Source organism: Artemia sp. Qi Xiang Cuo, chromosome 1, assembly GCF_049724085.1.
Source record: "Artemia sp. Qi Xiang Cuo chromosome 1, ASM4972408v1, whole genome shotgun sequence".
NCBI classification, from domain to species: Eukaryota; Metazoa; Arthropoda; class Branchiopoda; order Anostraca; family Artemiidae; genus Artemia; species Artemia sp. Qi Xiang Cuo.
The window spans coordinates 90,404,076-90,429,963 of NC_142794.1; the positions used below are offsets into that span (position 1 = coordinate 90,404,076).

Below are 25,888 nucleotides of genomic sequence, written 5' to 3' on the forward strand. Positions count from 1 at the left end.
CACTTGACGTAGATATGAGCAATATATTTTATATGAGTTATTAAAAATCTCTCTAGATACCTGCAATACCAATACGCCCAATAACAACACGCTCATATCGATACGCGTCATATACGTACGTCCGATACCGATACAGTGTGTAGCCCGTTCCCCAGGGATTATAGTGATTAATATTATCACCAAAACAAAATATATTTGACCTTTTAACTACGCTGGGCAAAATACCTAACACAAAATTGCATTGGCTGACTTGGGGGAGGGGCTTAGAGAGGGGGGCTAGTTGCCCTCCAATCTTTTTGGTCACTTAAAGGCACGTTTTAAGGGCACTAAAAAAAATTAATTCTCTTCAAATTAGCTATAATACATCTCTCTATGATGTTCTGCTGGTCCCCTAGCCCTGATAGAGACAAAAAACGGAGAGAGATCAGTGCTACCCATGCAAAAAAAGGGGGGGGGTGTAACTCGAAAAGAGGTTTTCGACAGTGGTGATTCCAACGGTAGACTTTTTATTTTGATCTTACGCCATTTTCAAGGGGGTTCAGACTTTTTTTCAAAATCACCCTAAATTTCTTTTCGCAATAAACATTTACTTTAAGACAAACCGGAATAATATATACCATTCCTGAGTCAGTGTCAGATGGCAGTTTTTTTCACTGGGCAGTTTTTTTTCAAAACGTGCTTCTTAACTTTTGGTTACTATGGGCTGTCGTTCGCTCTTTACTAGGTTGCAGCTACCGCTACAGCCAAGATTTGGAACTTGCTGATGGTGAAACTTATAGGAAGGAAGGATGTATATACGAGCAATATATTTTATATGAGCTACTAAAAATTTGTCTAAGATAGAGACGATACCAAAACGCCCAATAACAATACGCCCATACGCGTGATATCAATACACCCGATACCAACACAGCGTACAGCGCTTTCCCCAGGGACTATAGAGGGTCATATCATCACTGAAACAATAGATATTGGACCTTTGAACTATGTTGAACAAAAATTGCTATCTGAAAATTTTATTGGATGACCTTGGGAGGAGGGGGTGGCAGCTTGTAAGGAGGGGGGCTAGTTGACCTCCAATCTTTTGGTCACTTAAAAAAGGCATTTACACATTTAAATCCCTTTCGAATGAGCTATTTCGCTTCCCTCTATGATGCTCTGCTCCCCCCCCCCCCCAGCCGTTCTAGAAAAAAAGAGACGCATCAGTGCTACCGAAACAAAAAAAAATCTTTTTTATTCAAGGAGGGGGGCGGCAATTTTCCTGAATAAGGTTTCCACCATGCTGATTCCATTGGTGCATTTTCATTTTTATCCGACGCCATTTTCAAGGGGTTTTAGGCTTTTTTCGAAACCAACGTAAATTTCTTTTTGCAACAAACTTTACTTTTAAGACAAACCGAAATAATAGTTGCCATTCGTGAATCAGTGTCAGATGAATTTTTTTTTCACTAGGCAGTTTTTTTTTTCAAAATGCGTTTCTTAACTTTTGGTTACTATGGGCTGTTGTTCGGTCTTTATTAGGTTGCAGCAGCCGCTGCATTCATGATTTAAATGATACTTGAAACAAAATGATTATGGAATTATTTTATTTATTTTATATTTTTCTAAAAACTTTTGTTGCGTAATTATATTAGCATGTGTTTTTGCTAAATTCAAAAAAAAATGAATTGGTCTTTTGCCATTCGTAGGCTAAACGTAAATAATTTCTTAGACCGCACTACTTTTCCATTTACGAATAATTAAGCAAGAAAAAACGGGTATTAACTTCAACAAAGCAGTGAAACAAAAATAAATAGAAAAAACAGCACTTTGATGAAAAAATATTCCGAATATTACGGCCCCACGGGTCACTCTCCTCTCACAATTCAGTGTATAAATGGTAATCTATTAGAAGTGAAGACAATATTTACTTGAACAAACAAAATGGTCACCTAACCCCGGGTCCTTCACCCCTAACTAAATCTCACAGGCTAATCAACAAATTCATGAATTATAAAATAAATTTATCTTTTCGTTTCCTAGTTTAACTGCAGTCGGTTGACATTTCCTAGCTTTTACCTCATTCTGACCTTTGTTCGCAAGGTTATCATTTGTTTCAGGACAATTATTTAAATCACTACTGGTCGAATATTTTAATAACTTCATATATTTTAATATTTTAATACTGGTCGAATATTATAAACTATTATAAATTGAATTTATCCTAAAAATCCCCTACATCTCTATTCATACTAATACCCTCATAGATAATCTTTTTTATTTCTATAATTGCTCCGAAACTTTGTGAAAGTCCTGCAACCGTATCTACAACTTTTGTCTCATCAAATAAAATAATGTGATGAAAAAAATTAAATACGCGTTCTGCTACAGCTAATTCAAACGTTTCCTGTTTTTTATAATGTTTTAGCGAGCAATATATGGCATTTTTGTGTTACTGTAGCCTATTTTCTAAATTCTGCTGTGTTCTTCTTACATAAGATTTACCACAAAAGCATGGAGCTTTGTATACTCCCTTTTGTATGCTTCTTGGTACTTTGTCTTTTCCATTATTTAGCAAAGAGCTTATAGTTTGTCCTGATTTAAATGCTATTTTTATATTATGTTTCGTATATTCATACCGAAGAATAGAACGAGATCCCCCCCCCCCTGTATTTTGAAAGATGCAATTTCACCTTCCTACCGTTCCAAAAGTTTTGTGAATTGGGGACAATAGGGCCGTTCTTTTACTCATATCTGTGCTGAGGTTTTACATCTTTTGACAAAGAACGCTTAAAAGTGAAATCTTAGCACTAAGATCTTACATCTTATAGCGTTCTTTTGCAAACGTCTATCATCATTCTGCTCTGAAACGCGGTCTAAGAACAATGATGAATATATCATGAAAGTTCTCTCATCATTGTTCTATATGGCAGGAAGATGGCGTCCTTCACACTTTTTACTAACATCAGTGAGCTGTAAGATCTTAGAACAGAGATGAGTTAAAAGAACGGAAATCTTTGCAAAAACATGTAAGATCTTAGTGTAAAAGAACGGCCCTGATGAAAAGCAATTGATAACTTAAATACCTGTAATCACCAGCTTGTTCTATTTGTTGCACTTTAAAATAATGTTAGCTAAAGTTTTTCTACACTTGTTAAACTTTAGCCTAAGGAGCAGGAAATTGAGATAGTAAGCAGACCACCTTAGACAAGATTTTAAGTGAATATTTAACTTTATTTAAAAGAGCTTGTTCTTTTAATTTAATGCAAAGGAGGCTTTTAATTTCACAGCAAGTTAATGACTATACATTATACACTGAGCGAAAAGAAAAATTATATTAATTGAAAGGATACATTTATTTTACTACAAATTTTCCATTGGAGATTTTCCCCATTGGAAAACATTAGGATGCAAAATGCCTATTTTTCGACATGTATTTAGGCATTTTCAACACTAAGTCAGAAGTTTTGCTTGATCACCTTAGACCCTAGGTAGAATTTATGCAATATCAAATTTATGTAAAAAAAATATGTAATTTGAAGATACAAGATATATACTCAAATTCCTTCAAACAAAAGAACGTCTTTAAAAAAAATAGAATTTTATATCTTTGACGGAAATATATCTATTTCCAGCTGCCGTTTACTGCTTCAACGAATGGTCTTCCGACGAGTACACTCAATCATCCAGTGAATGTATACTTACCTGCGTATAAATCATTAAAAGGGGTTTAGAACAAATTGCAATATTTACCAGTCGGTCTATAGGGTGTAGCTTATTCTTGTACATTCTTGTGTTTTGAAAAAATGCATACTTTTCAAAGAAGATGAAATTCACTTTATCAATGTACAATGTCTTAGGTAGGTAGCCTGTCCAGTGTCCAATGGCCTAGGTAGCCTGTCCAGTGTCCGGAGGAAAAACCTGGTTTGTCCCCCATCCCACAACGTAAGTGCTATCTTTCATGAAATGCTTTTAAATATATTACTTAAATGTTTACTTTCTAAATTTACTTGATATACCTAATAAAACAAAGTAAGTAAAACGACAAATAAATCGAGAAAGGTTCAAATCAATCTTATAAAGATTATTTTTGGGAAACTATTTCCAATACCTAATTCGCGAATGAAAAAAACGGATGGTTTTTAAAACTACTGTTGGTTTTCTGTTTAGTTTTCCTATATGTACGACGGGATTTTTGGCTTGAATTTTTTTCGAGAAAAACCTGAAGTTTTTGGTTTTCAACTGGCATGCATAGGATTTACCAAAATACTTTTAAGGTAGAATACACAATAATATCCTGCTTTGAACTAATGGAAATATATAGAAATAATGGAAATATATATTTTTTGAGCTATTATGAGATTTATACAAAGGTGAATGTAAAAAAGTACTCCCATATTATTCAGAACACACTCGAGAAATTTGCTGAATGTACGATCTATTAATATGGTTTCATAGCCACAAAGGCAAATACAGGTGACAAACTGCACTGGACTTGTATGCTTTGGGCAATATATTTGCATATTAGGGTGGAGGGATAAGGTTAGGTTAAGTTAGGGTAACTACTTTACCCCCACAACCCTCTAATGTGCAAATATATAGCCCAAATTTTATTATTATAGAAGCTGAAGTATTAAATCTTCATCATATTTTGGTATTTTTCATTAGGATTAACCTGACTTCACTTCTCGAGTGTGTTCTGAATAATACAGGAGTACCAGTTTTTCTAATACCTAATTCACACGAATGGAAAAACCGATGGTTTTCAAAACTATATCCCAAGAACGACTGAGGGCATTATGTTCAAACTTTCGGGGCTACTTCTGCTCTTAAAATTTAACCAAATCTAAATACCGTAAGTGTATCCAAGCTATCAAAGAAAGTAAACCGATTTTTTTTTTTGCGAATGGTATCAAGTTTTCCATTTCAGGTCAACTAGAGGAGGTATGAAACTAAATTAAACAGTACTATTTGTGGCCAGAGTTTTAAAAGGGTGTATGTTGTGAAAATTGCTGAAAAGTTTTCTCCAGCATACAAATAGCAGACCGAACTATAAAGTCTAAAAAAACGAAAAGATTTAAAGTATTTTTTTCCCCTGAAAAGACTATGTCAATATAAAACGAACAGAAATTAATTAAAAAAAACTTTTCCACAAAATAAGTTTTTCAAAGATAAGTAAAAAACTCCATTAAACAAAAAATGAGCGAAAATCAAATCCAATAGTCTACCAAGCGTGAAACTACCCCAAATCAGCATTGATAAATAAATGAAACCCAAAAAGAACAGAGATTACAATAAATAACCGAGTCAAACTCAAAACGAGCAGAAATTCACATAAGTTGGCCGCAAAACCCCTATGCCTTCCCAAGGACAGAACAAAATTTTGACTTTACTGAAAAATACAAATGAATGTGCATTGTCAGTTTAATATACATATACTGATATTTAGTAACCAAAATTTAAATATTATTTGATTTATTAAAGTTATAAAAGTAAAAACATTTATATTTTTTTCAGTAAAGTGCAAATTTTGTTCTGGCCTTGAGAAGGCATAGGGGTTTTGTGCTCAACTTATGTTAATTTCTGCTCGTTTTGAGTTTGACTCGTTTATTTATTGTAATTTCTGTTCATTTATGGTTTCATTTATTTATCGATGCTGATTTGTGATAGTTTCACGCTTGGTAGATTATTTGATTTTATTTTTGCTCATTTTGTTTAATGGAGTTCTTTACTTTTCTTTGAAAAACTTATTTTGTGGTAAAAGTTTTTTTAATTAATTTCATAAATGATCAAGGATTTTTTAATAGATCAGAGGTATCTTAACCGAGTGTTTGCTTATTAGTCAAAAATATTTCTCTGTGCTTCACCAAAACATTCAGGGACTTTGTTCCTCTTTTGATGAGCTGAAACGGATCGTCAGTGGTGGAACTCCGGATGTTATTGGATTATGTGAAACTTTCCCGGATTCAAAAAAGGATATGCTTTTAGATATCCAAAGATTTAGGATGGAGAGGATGAACTGGAAACAGATGGCGAAAGGTGGCCTTGCCCTGTATATTGCCGATAATCTTGTATATAATTTCCGAAGTGATTTGAGTAGAATGAGTTGAATCCCTTTTTATTGAGATTAAGTCAGGTTGTAAGAATTTAGTTGTCGGTTTGGTTTACAGTTCCCCTAGTGGATCTATTCCTTCGTTTATGAAAATTCTGGAAGAGGTTTTGGACTTAGTCCAAAAGCATCCTTGCGAACTAATCCTTATGGGGTATTTCAACCTTAACCTGCTGGATCAAAATTCTGCTTCGGCTGCAGATTTTTTGTCAATGATGCTTTCTGCGGGACCTCTACCTTCAGTCTGTATACCAACCCGAGTTACTGAGATGCATGCATCACTTATTGATAATATTTTTCCGTCACTAGATGTCTTAGATAATTCGATGATGATTAGTGATATTTCTTATCATTTCCCTGCTATTTCACGATATAGGACTGCTAATCGATCGCAGCGTAAAGCTTCGCGATCTAATCTCCCATTTTTCCGTTTTGGTGTCAGTGAGATCAGTCTACTTAAATCTCGTTTGACTGATGAGCCATGGGATAGTTTGGATTCTGAATCGGATTTTAACCTCTCTTTTGATTTCTTTTATGATTCAGTAAAAGAAGGCATCCTAGAAGTTTGCCACCAGAATCCAAAGCCTCATACCTAGAAAAGGATAGTACTGCTGAATTCATGGATGACTCCAGGTCTCCATAAAAGCTGGAAAAGGAAAAATTATTTGTGGAAGCTATACAAGGCTTCGTCATCTGCTTCTCATCATCAGCAGTTCAATGCCTATAGGAATATAAATAATTCTCTGTGTGGGAAGGCCAAGTCTCAGTATTATCACAAGAAATTTTCTGAGTGTGGAAAAGATGTTGGGAAGACATGGAAAATTATTAATTCTTTACTTAGACCTACACCCCCTCCGCACTTAGTTCCAACAACGCTTATTGTTGACGTTAAATCTGTCCAAGGATAATAAATTGTTCAGCTAGAGCTTACTTATTATTTTGCTAATATAGCAAAAACGACTGCTTCATCTGTGAGCTCTACAACTCCTCGTTGCGATTTCAGAGCCTATCTTTAAAGTCAATGGTCTTGAACCCTGTTTCTGAGTTTGAGGTAGCTCGGATCGTAAATGCACTTAAAGGTTCATCGTCTTCAGGGCCAGACAGAATTCCTACAAGGGTTATCCGTGCCGTTCTTCCTGCTATTCTGTCACCATTGACTAAGCTTGTCAATCTGTCTTTCGTGAAAGGAATTTTCCCTGAATCACTCAAGCAAGCTAAGGTTATAGTGCTGTATAAGGGTGGGTCCCGGAGTGATCCTGCTAACTATAGGCCAATTTCTCTTCTATCTGTTTTCAGCTAAATTTTTGAGAAGGCTATGCTATCCAGGCTTCTTAGTTTTCTGGATGTCAAAAATTTTTTCCATGATTTCCAGTTTGGATTTCGAGCGAATCACTCTACAGAGCAAGCTTGCGCATCTCTCTCAAATTTCATTCATTCGGCAATAGATTTTGGTCTTATCCCGGCAGCTTTATTTTTGGATGTTCGTAAAGCTTTTGATTCTTTGACTCATCATATTCTTCTTTGGAAATTATCGCATATTGGTATAAGATCAAATGCTTTCTTTTGCTTTAAACATCATTTTTCTGATTGGCCTATTTCAATTAATCCGCTTTTCCGAAGCTCTTCTGAAGTAGATTAAGGTACAACTCAAGGACCTGTTCTTGGCCCCGTTCTATTTCTGGTTCATGTTAATGCTTTAATTTCGGCTGTTAAAAACACCAGGCCTCTAGCATGCTGCAAGCTGTGTCATCCGGATGTTCGTTCGTGTCCCAATGCTACTTCTAATGAAGATTCCCTCGTTGCTTTTGCTGACGACAGCACTTTCGGGACTCTAGGGAGGACGGAATGTGATGTCAGGTCTAATCTGGTGGCAATACTTGAGAGAGTAGTTTCATGGTTAGAGGCGAATTACTTGGCCTTGAATGTTACCAAGTCACATTTTCTTATTTTTTCTCGAATTGGTGTAGCTTTCCCTCAACTGACACAGCTTCAGGTGTCACAAGGCTCCTTGTGTAGACTAGATAATCGGGTGGTCCGGTTTCTTGGTATCCTGCTTGATGAGAACCTTTCGTTTAGAAACGATACAGCCATGATTAGGGTCAAGGCCTCACGGAGTTTGGGTGTCATTCGAAAACTCAAACACACCTTTCCTGGCTCTATTCTGAAGCTTCTTTTTTTCTGCCTTGTCCAGTCATATGTCTCTTATTGGCCCATAGTATGGATGTCTTCTTTTCCGTCTACACTGCGGTCGTTTTCTATCATGTATGATAAAACACGGCTTCTGGTTATTGACACCAGCCCTCCATCCCCAAAACCGCATCTAAATCTACAGTCTATCTATATTCTTTCTTGTGCTTCTTTTGTTTTTCATCAGCTTCATGGCAATCTTCCAAAATCTCTTCAAAAAACTCCTCAGTTTATTTCTGATTCAGCTCCATATAACCTTCGTTCGTCACATAATATCTGCATTCCTCCTACTCCCACCTCCCACTGTGCGGTCAGATTTCAATCCCCTCATCGCTTGTCATCAGGTTTGGAAGTCCCTGCCTTCTTCAGTACAGAAATGCCACTCGTTTGGCACTTTCAAGAGGATTATTAAGGACCATTTAGTTAAGAATCAAACAGAATGATTTTTTTTTTTTTTTTTTTTGTGGAGTTGATGTCCCCTGAATGTTTAGTTCTGAATGTTTAGTTGTGTTTTATGGTGGTCTTAACTGCGCTATGACTCCCAGGCCTCAGGTATGGTTTCTTTTTGTTTTTATATGTTGTTTGGCGATTGATTTCTTTTTTATGGTTGTTTGGATATATTGTATTTTCTTTCTTTTTTTCTCATTCCCCCTTGTATCCCTGGCCATGGAGCCTTTCAAGGGGGGTTAGGAGTGTTGTGGTTGGATTGTATGTATTGATTGGATTTTTCAATGTAGGCCTATTTTAATGTTTTTCTATTGATTTAGTGTTTGATTTAAATGGTATGTATTCCCCTCTATTACAGGCCTAGGAGCCTTTGGGGGATAGCACAATGTGTTTTCTTGTATGATTAATTGATTATGAATAAATCTTATCTTATCTTATAACTCAGGTTTCTTAAACGTGCATCTTAATTGTGTGTATTCTTATTAATCAAAAACAAAAGCCATATTTCATAATTGATGAAATATTTTTAATAGATCAGATGTATCTCAATCGAGTTTATTCTTATTAGTAGAAAAATAAAGCTCAAGTTTCCTAAATAATCAAATATTATTAATAAATCAGATGTATTTTAAACTTGTGTATTCTTAAAAATCAAAGATAAAATCAAAGTTTCTTAAATAATCATTTTTTTTTCAATGGATCAGTTATATCTTAACCCAGTGTGTTATTATTAATCAAAAATAAAACTCAATTTCTTAAATGATCAAATTTTTTTAGTAAATCGAATGTATCGACCGTGGAAGTTTTTATTAATCAAAAATAAAACCCAAGTTTCTTAAATGATCAAATATTTTATAATACATCAGATGCGCCATAGCCAATTATATTCTTATTAGTAAAAAAAAACTCAACTTTCCTAACTGATCAATATTTTTTAATAAATCAGATGTATCTTAACGGTGGATATGCTTATTAATCAAAAATAAAACCCAAGTTTCTTAAACGATCAATTATATTTTAATAGATGAGATGTATCTCAATTGAGTCTATTCCTATTAGTTAAACATAAAAATCAAGTCTCTTAAAAGATCAAATATTTTTAATAAATCAGATGTCTCTTAAATCTGTGTATACATATTAATCAAAATCAAAATCCAAGTTTCTTAAATGATCAAATATTTTTTTAATGGATCAGTTGTATCTTAACCGAGTGTGTTCTTATTAATCAAAAATAAAACTCAATTTTGAATGATCAAAAATGTCTCTAACTCAAAAGAGGATCCGGTTCATATCTCAAAATTATGTTTGATATTATGAAACATCTTGAAATACATTATCAAAATATCGAGTGGTATAATGAGAATCCTCTATGATTCTGTCGAAATTATAAATAGTATTATCAAAATAAGACAAGTTGTTAACGAAACGTTGCTCTGTATTATCATTTCTTGTCGAATACTATCAAAACCTAATGCAATCATGGAGTTTAACTTTTAGAAATCTATTGTGTAGATCAACCTCAGCTACACAATTAGTTTGTAATTAGCAGTGTGAGAGTCATTTGAAAATTAACAATGTGGAAAAAAATGGCAACAAAGTCCTCACATGGAGGGCCATGATAAGTGAACCTAAATGAGCCTAACTTTTTGCTAGTCTCTCTCACTATTCCTGTGTGTACGAGCGGGTGTGCTGCCATCTATAAGTAGAGGTGAAAATTTGTGCTGCTATCTATATATAGGACTGAAAAGATGACAACACTTGAGACGTGTCTGGTGATTTTAGGTTGGTTGAAGGTACCAGGGTAGCAGGTTGGCTGCAGATACCCGGGGGTGTGGTAAGCTGATTTCCCCAGATTTTCCCATAAGTCTTTTTACCAAAATGCTTTGAGAGTGACTGTCTCTGAAAATAAATTTTCTCCGAGAGCTTGCCAAATTTAGGCACTAACATGCCGTTCTAGCGTGTGCCAAAAATGGGGAATCTCAGGTGTCATGCAATAGGTTAATTTTAGAATATTATGAGTAGAACAAAATATTTGGAATGGCTTGTTAGTCTTCTCAGTTAGGGCACATATCATTAGGAAGAAAATTTACCATTCGAGTCCTGGCGGGGTAAAAAAACTAAACTAAAAAAGAGAAGCAACTAAAGAAAGACAAAAAAGCGTTGAAAGTTTCTAGCAAAAAATAATATGGCGAAAAGGGTATTATCTAACAGTGATGTATGCCGACATTGCGCAAGATGCACTGGCCTTACATAAAGTGTGTGCCACCATTAAGATAAAGAAAAAATGCTTTGAGCGTTTCGGGCAAAAAATGAATGTGTCAAAGAATTTAATAAAATTCAGAGGAAAGACTTTAGTACGGAAATTAGATAATTCATTTTCTGGCAAGATCTTTGGCAAGACAGTGTCCATCGTTGCCCGCAAAAGTTCTTTTAAAGCTTTATAATATTTTCTTCAAATATCCAAAATCTCCACAAATACGTAAGTTGAAAAATACACGGACATGAATATGGAAATTAAATAATTATTCTTTTGGCAAAATCTTTGGCAAGACAGTGTCCAACTTTGTCCCCAAGAGTTCTTTTTATGCTTTATAATATTTTCTTCAAATTTGCAAAATCTCGGCAAATACTAAAACTTAAAAATACGCGGACATTAATACGAAAATTAAATAATTAAAATTTGGCAAGATTTCAAAACCCACATTTGATAAATAGAATTTAGAGGAAAATTTGAAAAATTCAATGAGCGTGAAAGTATATGTACTAACTTTGTCACAAAAGTTCTTTTTAACCTTTATAATATTTTCTTTAAATCTGCAAAATGTACCCAAAAACTAAAGTTCAAAAATACACAGACATTAAAACGAAAATTAAATAATTATTTTTTTGCAAGATCTTCAAAACCCCACATTTCTTTAATAAAATTCAGAGGAGAACTCTGAAAAATTCAAGGAACGTGAAAGCATTAATACAAAGAAAGTATCCAACTCTGTCCGCAAAAGTTCTTTTTAAGCTGTAAAATAATTTCTCAAAATCTGCAAAATCTTCGTCAATACAAAAGTTCTAAATTACACGGACATTAACACAAAAATTTAACAATTAACTTTTGGAAAGGTCAAGACCCCACATTTCTTTTAAAAAAATCAGGGGAGAAACTCTGAAAAATTCAATGAACGTGAAAGTACTAGTACCAAGACGGTGTCCAACCTTGTCTGCAAAAGTTCTTTTTAAACTTTATAATATTTTCTTCAAGTCTGCAAAATCTCCACAAATATTGAAATTAAAAAATGCACATAAATTAACACGGAAATCAAATAAATAATTTTATGCAAGATCTCCAAGACCCCGCATTATTATTGAGGATGTTTAAGGTTCAAGGGCATAGGTGGCCAGGATTTCAAGCGCACAGGTCTAATATGCTTGACGTAATTTTATGTAACCTTGCGACAGGAACCCATGAGGGAATCCCCGCATGTAACGTAACGACATCACACATCTTATGTGATGACAGTGCAACTATCTCTGTGACGTAATGCCTCTTTGACATTTTCATTTTTCGCCCGAAACGCTCAAAGCATTTTTCTTTCTTTAACTTAGTGGCGGCACACACTTTATGTAAGGCCAGCACATCTTACGCAATGTCGGCATGCATCACTGCTGAATAATACCCTTTTTGGCATATTGTTTTCCGCTCGAAATGTTCAACGCTTATTTTTCTTTCTTTAGTTGTTTCTCTTTTTTTTAGTTCTTTGACCTCACCAAAATTCGAAAGGTCAAATTTCTTCCAACGAATTTGTGCCATAACCGAGAGGACTAACAAACCATTCCTAATATTTTGTCCTACTAATTATATTCTATATGCGTGAAATTAACCTACTGCGTGACATTTGAGATTCCCCATCTTTGGCATACGCTAAAACGGTGTTACTGCCTAAACTTGGCAAGCTCTCGGAGAATATTTGTTTTCAGAGACAATCACTCTCAAGTCTCAAGGTATTTTTAGTAATACAAGACTAAGGAATGCTTAAACTCTGTCAACTCTTTACTAGTCCTAAGCAATAAATCTTAAAAAACTTTGCTTGTAAATAAAAGTTTTATTATTTCAAACAAATTTACAAACATTATTAAAAAAACAGAAAAAACAGTCTCAATGAAGAAAAAACAAGTCTTGCCGCAGTCTCGTTTGTTGTTTTTTCTTCATTGAGGTTTTTCTCTCTGTTGGTTTTTTGAAATAATAAAACTTTTATTTACAAGTTTTGTGTTTTTAAGATTTATTGTTTAGGACTAGTAAGAGTTTGCACAATTTAAGCACCCCTTAGTTTTTTATTGCTAAAAATACCTTGAGAGTGATTGTCTCTGAAAATAAATATTCTCCGAGAGCTTGCCAAATTTGGGGAGTAACACGCCATTCTTGTGTGTGCCAAAAATAGGGAATCTCAGGTGCCAAACAATAGGTGAATTTTAGAAAATAATGAGTAGGACAAATAATCTAATTCACACGAATGGAAAAAACCGAATGTTTTCAAAACTACTATTGGTTTTCCGTTGAGTTTTCTTATAGGGACGTCTTTGGCTTTTCCTTTTGGTTTTCCGATGGAAAATCACCTGCGAGTGAGTCGGGCATAATTAAAAACACTAAACAACACTAACTCGCGTTGAATAAGCATATAACATTTCATTTTGTAAAGCTTGGTTTTCAATAGACGATTACAATCCTTGAATTGCGTTTCATAACAATTATTGAAACCTATGTATCTCCTTTCTAACAACCTATTACACCCCACTTGGGGACGACCTACTTTTCGTTTGGTCCTAGATGCACAGACAGAAATGATTATCTTTAGCAATCTCTTATCCTTCATCTGTAGAACAGGTCCTAGCCATTTTAACCTTTAACTCATTATAGCCCTACATGATGGAATAGAACAATATTTTCCGTAAAGCTTACTGTTTGAAATATGGTCAGTCAAACGGGTAACCAAAACAATCCATAGACTATTACTCTGGGGATTTTTAACGAATCTTCATCCATAATCCGAAGCGTCCACGTTTCAGAACTATACTTGACCACTGTTATGACTGTAGTTTCCACGTAAAGGCTAGTAGTGTCCTATATATACATTTGACGGATACAACGAAGGATACAACGACGTGAATCTACAAACACGTTATACTCAGCCTATAATGATATACAATATGGGATGAACAGCCTAAAACAACTGGCGATACATCGTATAAGTCAACCAGAACACGTTATACTCGGCCTATAATGATATACAATCTGGGAAGTACAGCCTAAAGGTCTAAACCACCTCAACAATTACTGATGATACATAATTATTCCAAATTGTAAGCCTGTATTAATAGCCTGTATTTTAAACCAGTATTTATGTCAATGATTCAAATTGAGATGTACGCCCGGTATAGAATACCACTAAATGGTCTTAACTACGGATTTAAATATTGAAATGAAACCGATATAACAATAAAAAGAACATTTTTTTATTTGGATATAATGAAACCGGTACAGGGTTAAAATTGTTTACCAAATAAAGGTGCGTATGAGGGAATGGTAACTACCATGCCACATTACATAAATGTTAGAATATGATTAGAATATATTTGACTTTCAAAAGTCGTTAATTCGATTGACCTAGCTTCACTTCCTGGCTATGGTCTGTATAATACACAGGTACCAAGTGAGGAATGTTGCCTATATAAAATATTGTTTAGCATTGGAGTATGCTTAAAGTTGAAACTAATAAAGTCGTAGTTGCCGAGAAAAGAATTTTAATATACAAATCCAGAAAAATCCTTAGAAATCAAGTAGTGAGCTGGTTATGGATTTGAAGCACCAAGGACCCCAACCACCGGAGACCTCAACCTCCAAAGGCCCCCTACCCCCATATTTTTTATTAAACTTTTTTAAGTTTATTTTTTTTAACACTTTAACTTTTATTTTTATATTTTTTATAATATAGAATTTTTCAACTTTTTTTAGAGGTCTTAGAATGACATGGAATATAAGGAAATCACATTTAATATTTTCAAAATACAAAATGAGATTGATATAGATACGTTAGTCGTGACTTTTACTATTAGAAAAATAATGTTTGCAGTAACACTTTTTTCCAAGGTCCTCAATACCCCCTCCTCGACTTTTTTTACATGTCTTAAAATGACATGAAATATACTTAAAACAAAAACAAATCACATTTAATATTTTCGAAATACAAAATAAAAATGATATGAAATGTTAGTCGCAATTTTTACGATTATAGAAATAATGTTTGTAGTAATACTTTTTTTTTACTTGAAATTTTTTGGCTTTAGAAAATTATTCAACTTTTTATACATGTCTTAAAATGACATGAAATATACTTAAAACAAAAACAACTCACGTTTAATATTTTCGAAATGCAAAATGAGAATGATATAGATATGACAGTCGCGATTTTTACTATTAGAAAAATAATGTTTGTAGTAACACTTTTTTAATTATTTATGCGGCTACATCAATCGTACTCTATGATTGCTCATAGACACTACACGACTGTCCCAGTGGTGCTCTATGGCTGGTTATCGACAATACCTAGCTTATTGTATGTATTAAATCTGTAATTTTCGCACATTGGAAGGATAAACACCAGCATCATATTTTTTTAAAAGTGAAAATGAAATATTCGAAGAAAGTGTGTGCAAACGATAAAATCATCGTTGCGTTGAATACTGACAAGGAAAAATACTTGAACTATGAAACAAGCATTACAAGTCATGACATCGATGAGCTAAATTCCTTTGGAATACCCAAGAAACTCCCTCATGCAAATGGTGGATATGCGAGAGTATCATTTCCAGAGAAGTTAGTGTTCAACGAGCATGCAAACACAAAAATAAACGTCAATGATGGGGACAGCTCCTTGTTACTGCTAGTGGTAGCACTTTACCTTTTGATAGATCCTATAATAACCGTTCTGGTATTAGCAATGTAAAGAAGACAAGAAGAAGACAGGAATACTGATGCACTAATTTCATTAAGCATATCATGTCTACGTGCCAAAACTGTTACCTGTGTAAAAATAATGTGAAAACAGACAGTGAAATTGTAAGCAAAATAAAGGGCATTGGTAGACAATATCACTAATGAATTTGAATATGAATTGATGGAAATAAAGCGCACGTGAACATTATTAATACCATTGATCATATACTGATAGATACAGTCAATGAACCCACTAATACCAAAGACGAAACGCATATTGAACCTGTATGTGATACCCCAGTAAATATTGTGTATGACTCAAAATGGATTAATGATTCTTCTACTGATTACGAAGTAAGAGAAGAGAGTAGCTACACTATCAAGAGAGAATATGATAAATAATTTTATGGAACAGATTCAAAATGTCCAAAGTTGTTCAATAATATTAATAATGTATAACAATATATGTAAGATATTTTTGATGTCAACATTCTATTGGTGGCTATTTGAATAAAAATATTTTTTTCATTACTTTTTTATATTTTCAATATTCTTAGAATACGCTAGCAAATCGAACGTTTTAAATCAGATGTATGTTAACCCTGTCTATTCTTATGAATCAAAAATAGAACCCAAGTTCCTGAAAATATCAAATATTTTTTAATAGATCAGATATATCATAACCGAGTGTATTCTTATTAGTCAAAAAATACAACTAAAGTTTCTTAAATGATCAAATATTATTATTAAGTCAGATGTATATTAACTGTGTGTATTCATATTATTCAAAATTAAACCCAAGTTTCATAAATGATCAAATAACGTTTGTAATAGATCAGATGTATCTTAACCTACTGTATTCTTATTAGTCAAAAATAAAACTCGATTTTCTTAAATGACCCATTATTTTTAATAGATCAAATGTATCATAACCCTAAGATGTATTTTTATGAATCAAAAATAAAACCCACGATTCTTAAATGATCATTTTTTTAATAGATAAGATATATCTTAACCGAATTTATTCTTATTAGTCCAAAATAAAACTCATGTTTTTTAAATGACCAAAGATTTTTTAATGCATCAGATGTATATTAATTGAGTGCATTCTTACTAGTCAAAAAGTGAAATTCAAGTTTCTTAAAGAACAAAATATTTTTATAAATCAAATGTAAATTAACATGCTGTATTTTTATTAGTTAAAATTAAAACTCAAGTCTCTTTTATGATCAAATAATTTTCAATAGAGCAGATGTATCTTAACCGAATTTATTCTTATTCGTCTAAAATAAAACTCAAGTTTCTTAAATGATCAAATATATTTAAGAAATACGAAGTATCTTAACAGTTTATATCCATATTAATCAAAAATAAAACGCAATTTTCTTATACGATCAAATATTCTTTAATAGATCAGATATATCTTAACCAAACGTAGTATTATTACTCAAAAATAAGACTAAAGTTTCTTAATTGATCAAATAGTTTTACTAAATCAGATGTATCTTAACCACGTTCATTCTTAATAATGAAAAATAAAACCCGAGTTCCTCAAATTGCCAAATATTTTTTAATACGCAATATGTATATTCATCGAGTGTATTCTTATTAATTAAAAATAAAACTCAAGTTTCTTAAATGACCAAATATTTAAAAAAAAATTAGATGTATCTTAACAGTCTGTATTCTTAGTAATCAAAAATAGAACCCAACTTTCCTAGAGTATCAAGTATATCTTAACCGAGTGTGTTCTTATTAGTCAAGAACAAAACTCAATTTTCTTAAATGATCAAATAGTTTTAATGAATCAGATATTTCTTAAACGTGTGTATTCTTATTAATCAAAAATAAAACCCAAGTCACAGGCAGCGTGACAGCGCTGCCTAAGTAAAGAACGATGTGGGCACAATGTATTATTTTTTTCTTTCTCCATATCCGGGCACTTCGTATCGAAGGAGTTGTCGCAGAAACTTCGAAACAGGCTCATTCGATTGGCAATTGAAGTGGTTACTCCCCTCTTTAATAGTAGAAAGTGAATGGAGGGCAACTAGCCCACCCACCCCCAGACACCCATCATTCCCCCAAACACATCCAATCAAAATTTTTAGATAGCCATTTTGTTCAGCGTAGTTGATTTCCAAACAGAAATATGTTTTTGAGGAGGACATTCCCCCACAACCCTCGGGGCAAGGGTTGTAAGTTATTCCCTGGGGGTATATAAAGTTTTTAAAGAACGTGCTGTCGCAGAAACTTCAGAAAGGGCTCATTCGATTGGAAATTGAAATGGCTAGTGCCTTTTTTAATAGTCGAAAGTGATTGGAAGGCAAATAACACCCCTTCCACGCCCACCATTTTCATAAAACACATCCAATAAAAATTTTGAGGCAGCCAATTTGTCCCACGACGTTCAAAATTCAAGAAATTATACCTTTATGTATGAAACTCCCCCCCACCCCCCCACACAGTCTTCAGGGTAAGGGTTATAAGTTATGCCCTGGAAGAATATAAGGCTTTTATTGAAATCTTTGTCGTAGAAACTTGAAAAAGGGCTCATTCGATTTGAAATTCAAAGGGATAGTACCTTTTTTAATAGTCAAAAGTGATTTGAGGGCAACTAATCCCCCTCTCATGTCCACCTTTTCCCCAGACCCATCCATTCAAAATTTTTAGATAGCCGTTTTATTCAACGTAGTTGAAAGTTTTGGATATTAGGTCTTTAAGGACGACAACCCCTCCCCCACAGCCCACAGCGCAAGGGTTGTAAGTTACGCTCTAGGGGCATATAAAGTTTTTATTGAAAGCGTTGTTCTAGAAACTTCAAAAAGGCTCATTCAATAGGAAATTGAAAGGGCTAGTGCCTTTTTTAATAGTTGAAAAAAATTGGATAGCGACTAACGCCCATCTCACGCCCACCATTTTCCAAATAAAAATTTTGAGATATCTATCTTGTTCAACGTAGTTGAACGTTCTGGGAATTAGGTCTTTTAGGATGATAACCCCCTCAGAGCCCTCAGTGCAAGGGTTGCAAGTTATGCCCTTGGGGCATATACGGTTTATATAGAAAGTTGTTTTATAAATCGTAGGCAGCGCGATCGCGCTGCCTAAGTAAAGAACGGGGAGAATCGAGAACAAGACAAGAAACGGGGACTAAGTAAAGTGGAGGACACTTCCCCACATAACTCAGGGCAAGGGTTTTAAGTTATGCCCTGGGGCATATAAGAACGATGTTGGCATAATGCATTATCTATTAATTCTTTCCTTTAGAGCAGAGCACTTTGTATCGAAGAAGTTCTGGTAGAAACTTCGAAAAGGGCTTATTCAATTGGAAGTTGGAGTGGCTTGTGCCCTTTTTAATAGTCTAAAGTGATTGGAAGGCAACTAACATCCGCTTCCACGCCCACCATTTCCCGTAACACATCCAATGAAAATTTTGAGATAGCCATTTTGTTCAGTGAAGTTAATTTCCAGCTAGAAATTATGTTTTTAAGGAGGACAGTCTCCCACAGCCCTTAGGGCAATGGTTGTAAGTTATGCCCTGGAGGCATATAAAGTTTTTTTTATAGAAGGCGTTGTCGTAGAAACTTCAAAAAAGGCTCATTCGATTGGAAATTCAAAGGGCTAGTGCCCTTTTTAATAGGCGAAAGTGATTAGAGGGCAACTAACCCGCCTCTCACGCCAACCTTTTCCCCAGGCACATCTAATCAAAACTTTGAGATAGCCATTTTATTCGACTTAGTTTTAAGTTCTGGAAATTAAGTCTTTGAGGATGACAACCTCCCCACAGCCCTCAGGGCAAGTGTTGTAAATTATTCCCAGGGGGCATATAAGGTTCTTATATAGCGCGTTGTCATAGAAACTTCAAAAAGGGCTCATTCGATTAGAAATAAAAATGGCTAGTGCCCTTCTTAATAGTCGAAAATGATTTGAAAGCAACTAACACCCCTTCCACGCCCACCATTTCCCCAAACACATCCAATAAAAATTTTGAGATAGCCATTTTGTTCCATGCAGTTTAAAGTTCAGGAAATTATACCTTTAAGCAGGACATTCCCCCCACAGTCTTCAGAGCAAGGGTTATAAGTTATGCCCTGGGGGCATATAAGGTTTTTATTGAAATCTTTGTCGTAGAAACTCGAAAAAGGGCTCATTTGATTGGAAAGTCAAAGGGCTAGTGCCCTTTTGAATAGTCGAAAGTAATTTGACGGCAACTAAGCTCCCTCTCATGCCCATCTCTTCCCCAAACACATCGAATCAATATTTTAGATAGCCATTTTATTCAACGTAGTTGAAAGATTTGGAAATTAGGTCTTTAAGGATGACAACCCCCCACCACAGCCCTCATGACAAGGGTTGTAAGTAATGTCCTGGGGGCATATAATGTTTTTACTGAAAGTGTAGAAACATCAAAAAGGCCTCATTCAATTGAAAATTGAAAGAACTAGTGCCTTTTTTAATAGTTGAAAGTGATTGGAGAGTGACTAGCGCCCGTCTCACGCCCACAATTTTCCCAAACGCATCCAATCAAAATTTTGAGATATCCATTTGGTTCTTGAAAGTTCTTGAAATTTGGTCTTTTAGGATGATAACCCCCTCAGAGCCCTCAGTGCAAGGGTTGTAAGTTATGACCTGGGGGCATATAAATTTTATATAGAAAGTTGTTATAGATATTTCAAAAAGGGCTCGTTTGATTGGAAATTGAAATTTCCCTTTTTAATAGTCGAAAGTGAGTGGAGAGTAATTAACCCCCCTCTGGTGCCCACTATTTCCCCAAAAATATTCAATCAAAGTTTAGAGATCGCCATTTTGTTCAACGTAGTTGAAAGTTCTAGAAACTATGTATTTAAGGATGAAAAACCCCCCAGAGCCCCAATGGCAAAGGTTGTAAGTTCTGCCCTGGGGGCACATAAGGTTTATATAGATAGAGTTGTCGTAAAACTTCAAAAGGGGCTCATTGAATTGTAAATTGAGAGGGCTAGTGCCTTTTGTAATAGTCGAAAGTGATTAGAGGCTAACTAACCCCCCTCTCACGCCCACCATTCCTCCAACCCCATCCAATCAAAATTTCATATAGCCAATTTGTCAAACGTAGTAGGACGTTCTGGAAATTAGGTTTTTGAGAATGACACCCCCCAACACTCAGGGCAAGGTTTGTAAGTTATGCCCTGGTGGCATTAATGATTTTTATTGAAAGTTTTGTCGTAGGAACTTCAAAAGAGCTCACTTAATTGGAAATTTAAAGGGCTAGGGCCATTTTTAACAGTTGAAAGTGATTGGAGAGCGACTACCGCCCCTCTCACGCCCACCATTTCCCCAAACACATCCAATCAAAATTTTGAGATAGCCATTTTGTTTAACGTAGTTGAAAGTTCTGGAACCTCGGTCTTAGAGGATGAAAACCACCCTAACAGACCATAGAGTAAGGGTTGTAATTTATGCCCTGGGGGCGTATAAGGTGTTTATAGAAAGTGTTGTCGTTTCCAAAAAGGCTCACTCGATTGGAAATCGAAAGGCTAGTGCCCTTTTTAATAGTCAAAAGTGATTGGAAGGCTTGACATTTTTATAGGAAAGATCGATGTGGGTACAATGTATTATTTTTTGTTGTTGTTGTTGTTTAGACCAGGGCACTTCGTTTCAACGGAGTTGTCGCGGGAACTTCGAAAAGGGTTCATTCGATTGAAAATAGAAAAGGCTGATGCCCTTTTTAATAGTCGAAAGTGATTGGAGGGAAACTAATCCCGCGTCCTTTCCCATCCTCCCACGCCCACCCTCCATTTTGCCTATTATGTTTAATAACTAATTGCTTTAAAAATTGCTGAAATTTTTTTCCAGCATACAAATAGCAGGTCAGACTATAAAGTCTTAAAAAACGAAAAGATTTAAAGAATTACTTTTTTTTCCTGAAAAAGACTATGTCAATATAAAACGAACAGAAATTAATAAAAAAAACTTTTTCCACAAAATAAGTTTTTCAAAGAAAAGTAAAGGACTTTATTAAACCAAAAATGAACAAAAACAGAATCAAATAATCTACCAAGCGTGAAACTACCACAAATCAACATCGATAAATAAATGAAACCCAAACGAACAGAAATTACAATAAATAGCCCATTCAAACTCAAAACTAGCAGAAATTAACACAATTTGGGTGAAAAACGCCTATGCCTTCCCAGGGCCAGAACAAAATTTGCACTTTACTGAAAAAATACAAATGAATGTGCATTGTCAGTGTAATATACATATACTGATATTCAGGGCTGTATCCAGGATTTTTGTTCAGGGGGGGGGGGGGGGTTTACTAACATTTGACTTTTTTTTTGGGGGGGGGGGGTTACTAATTTTTGACTCAGTTTTCGACTAATTTTACTGATTTTTACCTAGGTTTTACTAATTTTCGACTTATTTTCGAGTCGGTCAAAAATTTCGGGGGGGGGGGGTTCAAACCGGGTAAGCCCTCCCCCCCTGGATACGGCCTTGCTGATATTTAGTAATCAAAATGTAAATATTATTTGATTTATTAAAGTTACAAAAGTAAAAACATTTATATTTTTTCAGTAAAGTGCAAATTTTGTTCAGGCCTTGGGAAGGCATAGGGGTTTTTTGCCCTACTCATGTTAATTTCTGCTCGTTTTGAGTTTGACTCAGTTATTTATTGTAATTTCTGTTCGTTTTGAGTTTGACTCGGTTATTTATTGTAATTTCTGTTTGTTTTGAGTTTCATTTATTTATCGATGGTGATTTGTGGTAGTTTTAGGCTTGGAAGATTATTTGATTTTATTTTTCTAATATTGTTTCATAAATGATCAAATTTTTTTAATACTTCAGATGGATCTCAATTGAGTGTATTCTTATTAGTAAAAAAATAAAGCTCAAGTTTCATAAATGATCAAATATTTTTAATAAATCAGATGTATCTTAAACTTCTGTATTCTTATTAATCAAAGATAAAAGTAGTAATAAACCTTATACTTTGCTTACGCCCCTGTACCAAACAGGTTTCTGGTAGGTATAGTATTCTACCGGTCCTATAGGTAAACATTTCTACGAGACGTATACACCTTTTCAAAGAGATTCAGAGCTTTGCATAACGTGTTATGAAGGACAAGTTGTTCTGAGCCAATTTATCAGATTTCTAATTCATGGTATACATGTCTTTTTATTTCTGACACAATTTACATGGACCAGATTTCTAATTCATATATTTTTTGATAACTTGATAGGTGATTTGAATAAAAGGAATTCAAATATTTTGCCTATGAAATAGAAGCTAACTCAATTTGCGAAAAAGGTATTCCATTTGCACAACTCTGATCTGATTGAATCATCGCCCGACAATGAGATGTAATCACTGCTAAGCCTTTTGTTATTGCGAGAGTCTTACCCAATTTACATCTTAGTGTTAACTGACAGAGTTCCAAATACGAACATTTTGAAAAGCAGACAAAAAAATCGGACACTATAATCAGAATTATTTGATTAACATTTAAAAAGGGGTAATGAGATATATGATCTGTATAATACACAAGTGATGTTTGAGAAGTATTGTCAATTATAATAGGATCTAACGTTCCCTTTGTTCCCCCATTTCTGAGGGCAGGGAGGGGAAGGGAGGGGTCAATTTTGGAGGCCCGACACAATTTACATAGACCGGATTTCTAGTTCATGTATTTTTTGATAACTTGATAGGTGATTTGAATAAAAGGAATTCAAATATTTTGCCTATGAAATAGAAGCTAACTCAATTTGCGAAAAAGGTATTCCATTTGCACAACTCTGATCTGATTGAATCATCGCCCTACAATAAGATGTAATCGCTGCTAAGCCTTTTGTTATTGCGAGAAGGTTACCCAATTTACATCTTAGTGTTAACTGACTGAGTTCCAAATACGAACATTTTGAAAAGCAGACAAAAAAATCGGACACTATAATCAGAATTATTTGATTAACATTTAAAAAGGGGTAATGAGATATATGATCTGTATAATACACAAGTGATGTTTGATAAGTATTGTCAATTTAAAATAGGATCTAACGTTCCCTTCGTTCCCCCATTTATGAGGGCAGGGAGGGGAGGGGTCAATTTTGGAGGCCCGACACAATTTACATAGACCGGATTTCTAGTTCATGTATTTTTTGATAACTTGATAGGTGATTTGAATAAAAGGAATTCAAATATTTTGCCTATGAAATAGAAGCTAACTCAATTTGCGAAAAAGGTATTCCATTTGCACAACTCTGATCTGATTGAATCATCGCCCGACAATGAGATGTAATCGCTGCTAAGCCTTTTGTTATTGCGAGAGGGTTACCCAATTTACATCTTAGTGTTAACTGATATAGTTCCAAATACGAACATTTTGAAAAGCTGACAAAAAAATCGGACACTATAATCGGAATTATTTGAATAACATTTAAAAAGGGGTAATGAGATATATGATCTGTATAATACACAAGTGATGTTTGATAAGTATTGTCAATTCAAAATAGGATCTAACGTTCCCTTCGTTCCCCCATTTCTGAGGGCAGGGAGGGGAGGGGTCAATTTTGGAGGCCCTTCATAATTGCGTAGGTACTAAAGGAACATTGAACATTTTTTCTGATTTTGTGTGTTTTCGCAAGAAAATAGCTGGTCTTTAGCAAACTTAGCCATAGCTAGTTGAAACTCTGCATAAATATCTTCATTTTTAGCCTAATTGCGAAGGTACTAAAGGAACATTGAACATCTTTTCTGATTTTGTGTTTTTTCGCAAGAAAATAGCTGGTCTTTATCAAACTTAGACATAGCTAGTTGAAACTCTGCATAAATATCGTAATTTTTAGCCTAAGTATGTACGGTACTAAGGGAACACTGAATATTTTTCTGATTTTGTGTGTTTTCGCAAGAAAATAGCTGGTCTTTAGCAAACATAACCATAGCTAGTTGAAACTCTGCATAAATATCTTAATTTTTTAGCCTAATTGCGTAGGTACTAAAGGAACATTGAACATTTTTTCTGATTTTGTGTGTTTTCGCAAGAAAATAGCTGTTCTTTAGCAAACTTAGCCATAGCTAGTTGAAACTCTGCATAAATATCTTAATTTTTAGCCTAATTGCGTAGGTACTAAAGGAACATTGAACATTTGTTCTGATTTTGTTTGTTTTCGCAAGAAAATAGCTGGTCTTTAGCAAACTTAGCCATAGCTAGTTGAAATTCTGCATAAATATCTTAATTTTTAGCCTAATTACGTAGGTACTAAAGGAACATTGAAAATTTTTTTATGATTTTGTGTGTTTTCGCAAGAAAATAGTTGATCTTTAGCAAACTTAGCCATAGCTAGTTGAAACTCTGCATAAATATCTTAATTTTTAGCCTAATTACGTACGGTACTAAGGGAACACTGAATATTTTTCTGATTTTGTGTGTTTTCGCAAGAAAATAGCTGGTCTTTAGCAAACTTAACCATAGCTAGTTGAAACTCTGCATTCATATCTTCATTTTTTAGCCTAATTTCGTAGGTACAAAAGGAACATTGAACATTTTTTCTGATTTTGTGTGTTTTTGCAAGAAAATAGCTGATCTTTAGCAAACTTAGCCATAGCTAGTTGAAACTCTGCATAAATATCTTAATTTTTAGCCTAATTGCGTAGGTACTAAAGGAACATTGAACATTTTTTCTGATTTTGTGTGTTTTCGCAAGAAAATAACTGGTCTTTAGCAAACTTAGCCATAGCTAGTTGAAACTCTGCATAAATATCTTCATTTTTTAGCCTAATTGCGAAGGTACTAAAGGAACATTGAACATTTTTTCTGATTTTGTGTGTTTTTGCAAGAAAATAGCTGGTCTTTAGCAAACTTAGCCATAGCTAGTTGAAACTATGCATAAATGTCTTAATTTTTAGCCTAATTGCGTAGGTACTAAAGGAACATTGAACATTTTTTCTGATTTTGTGTGTTTTTGCAAGAAAATAGCTGGTCTTTAGCAAACTTAGCCATAGCTAGTTGAAACTCTGCATAAATATCTTCATTTTTAGCCTAATTGCGTAGCTACTAAAGGAACATTTTTGTTATATCTATTGGTATCAATATTCCGTTTTTTAGAGTTTCGGTTACTATTGAGCCTTACTTGCCTGAAATCATGAATTAGAATATTTAATTAGCTGTTTGGGTTTTCAGACATAGTTTTTTAGTTGTTCATGTGTGTTAGGT

At 34.3% G+C, this 25,888-nt stretch overlaps 1 long non-coding RNA gene across 1 annotated transcript in view; it reads right to left on the reverse strand.

The window, feature by feature from the left end:
• LOC148956904 (uncharacterized) overlaps positions 1-4,776 on the reverse strand; it is a 30,446-nt gene extending 25,670 nt beyond the window's left edge. The window contains exon 1 of the long non-coding RNA XR_016142414.1: positions 4,713-4,776. This is a non-coding gene — a long non-coding RNA (uncharacterized LOC148956904). The remainder of the gene's footprint in view (positions 1-4,712) is intronic.
• Between the last annotated feature and the right edge of the window lie 21,112 nt (positions 4,777-25,888).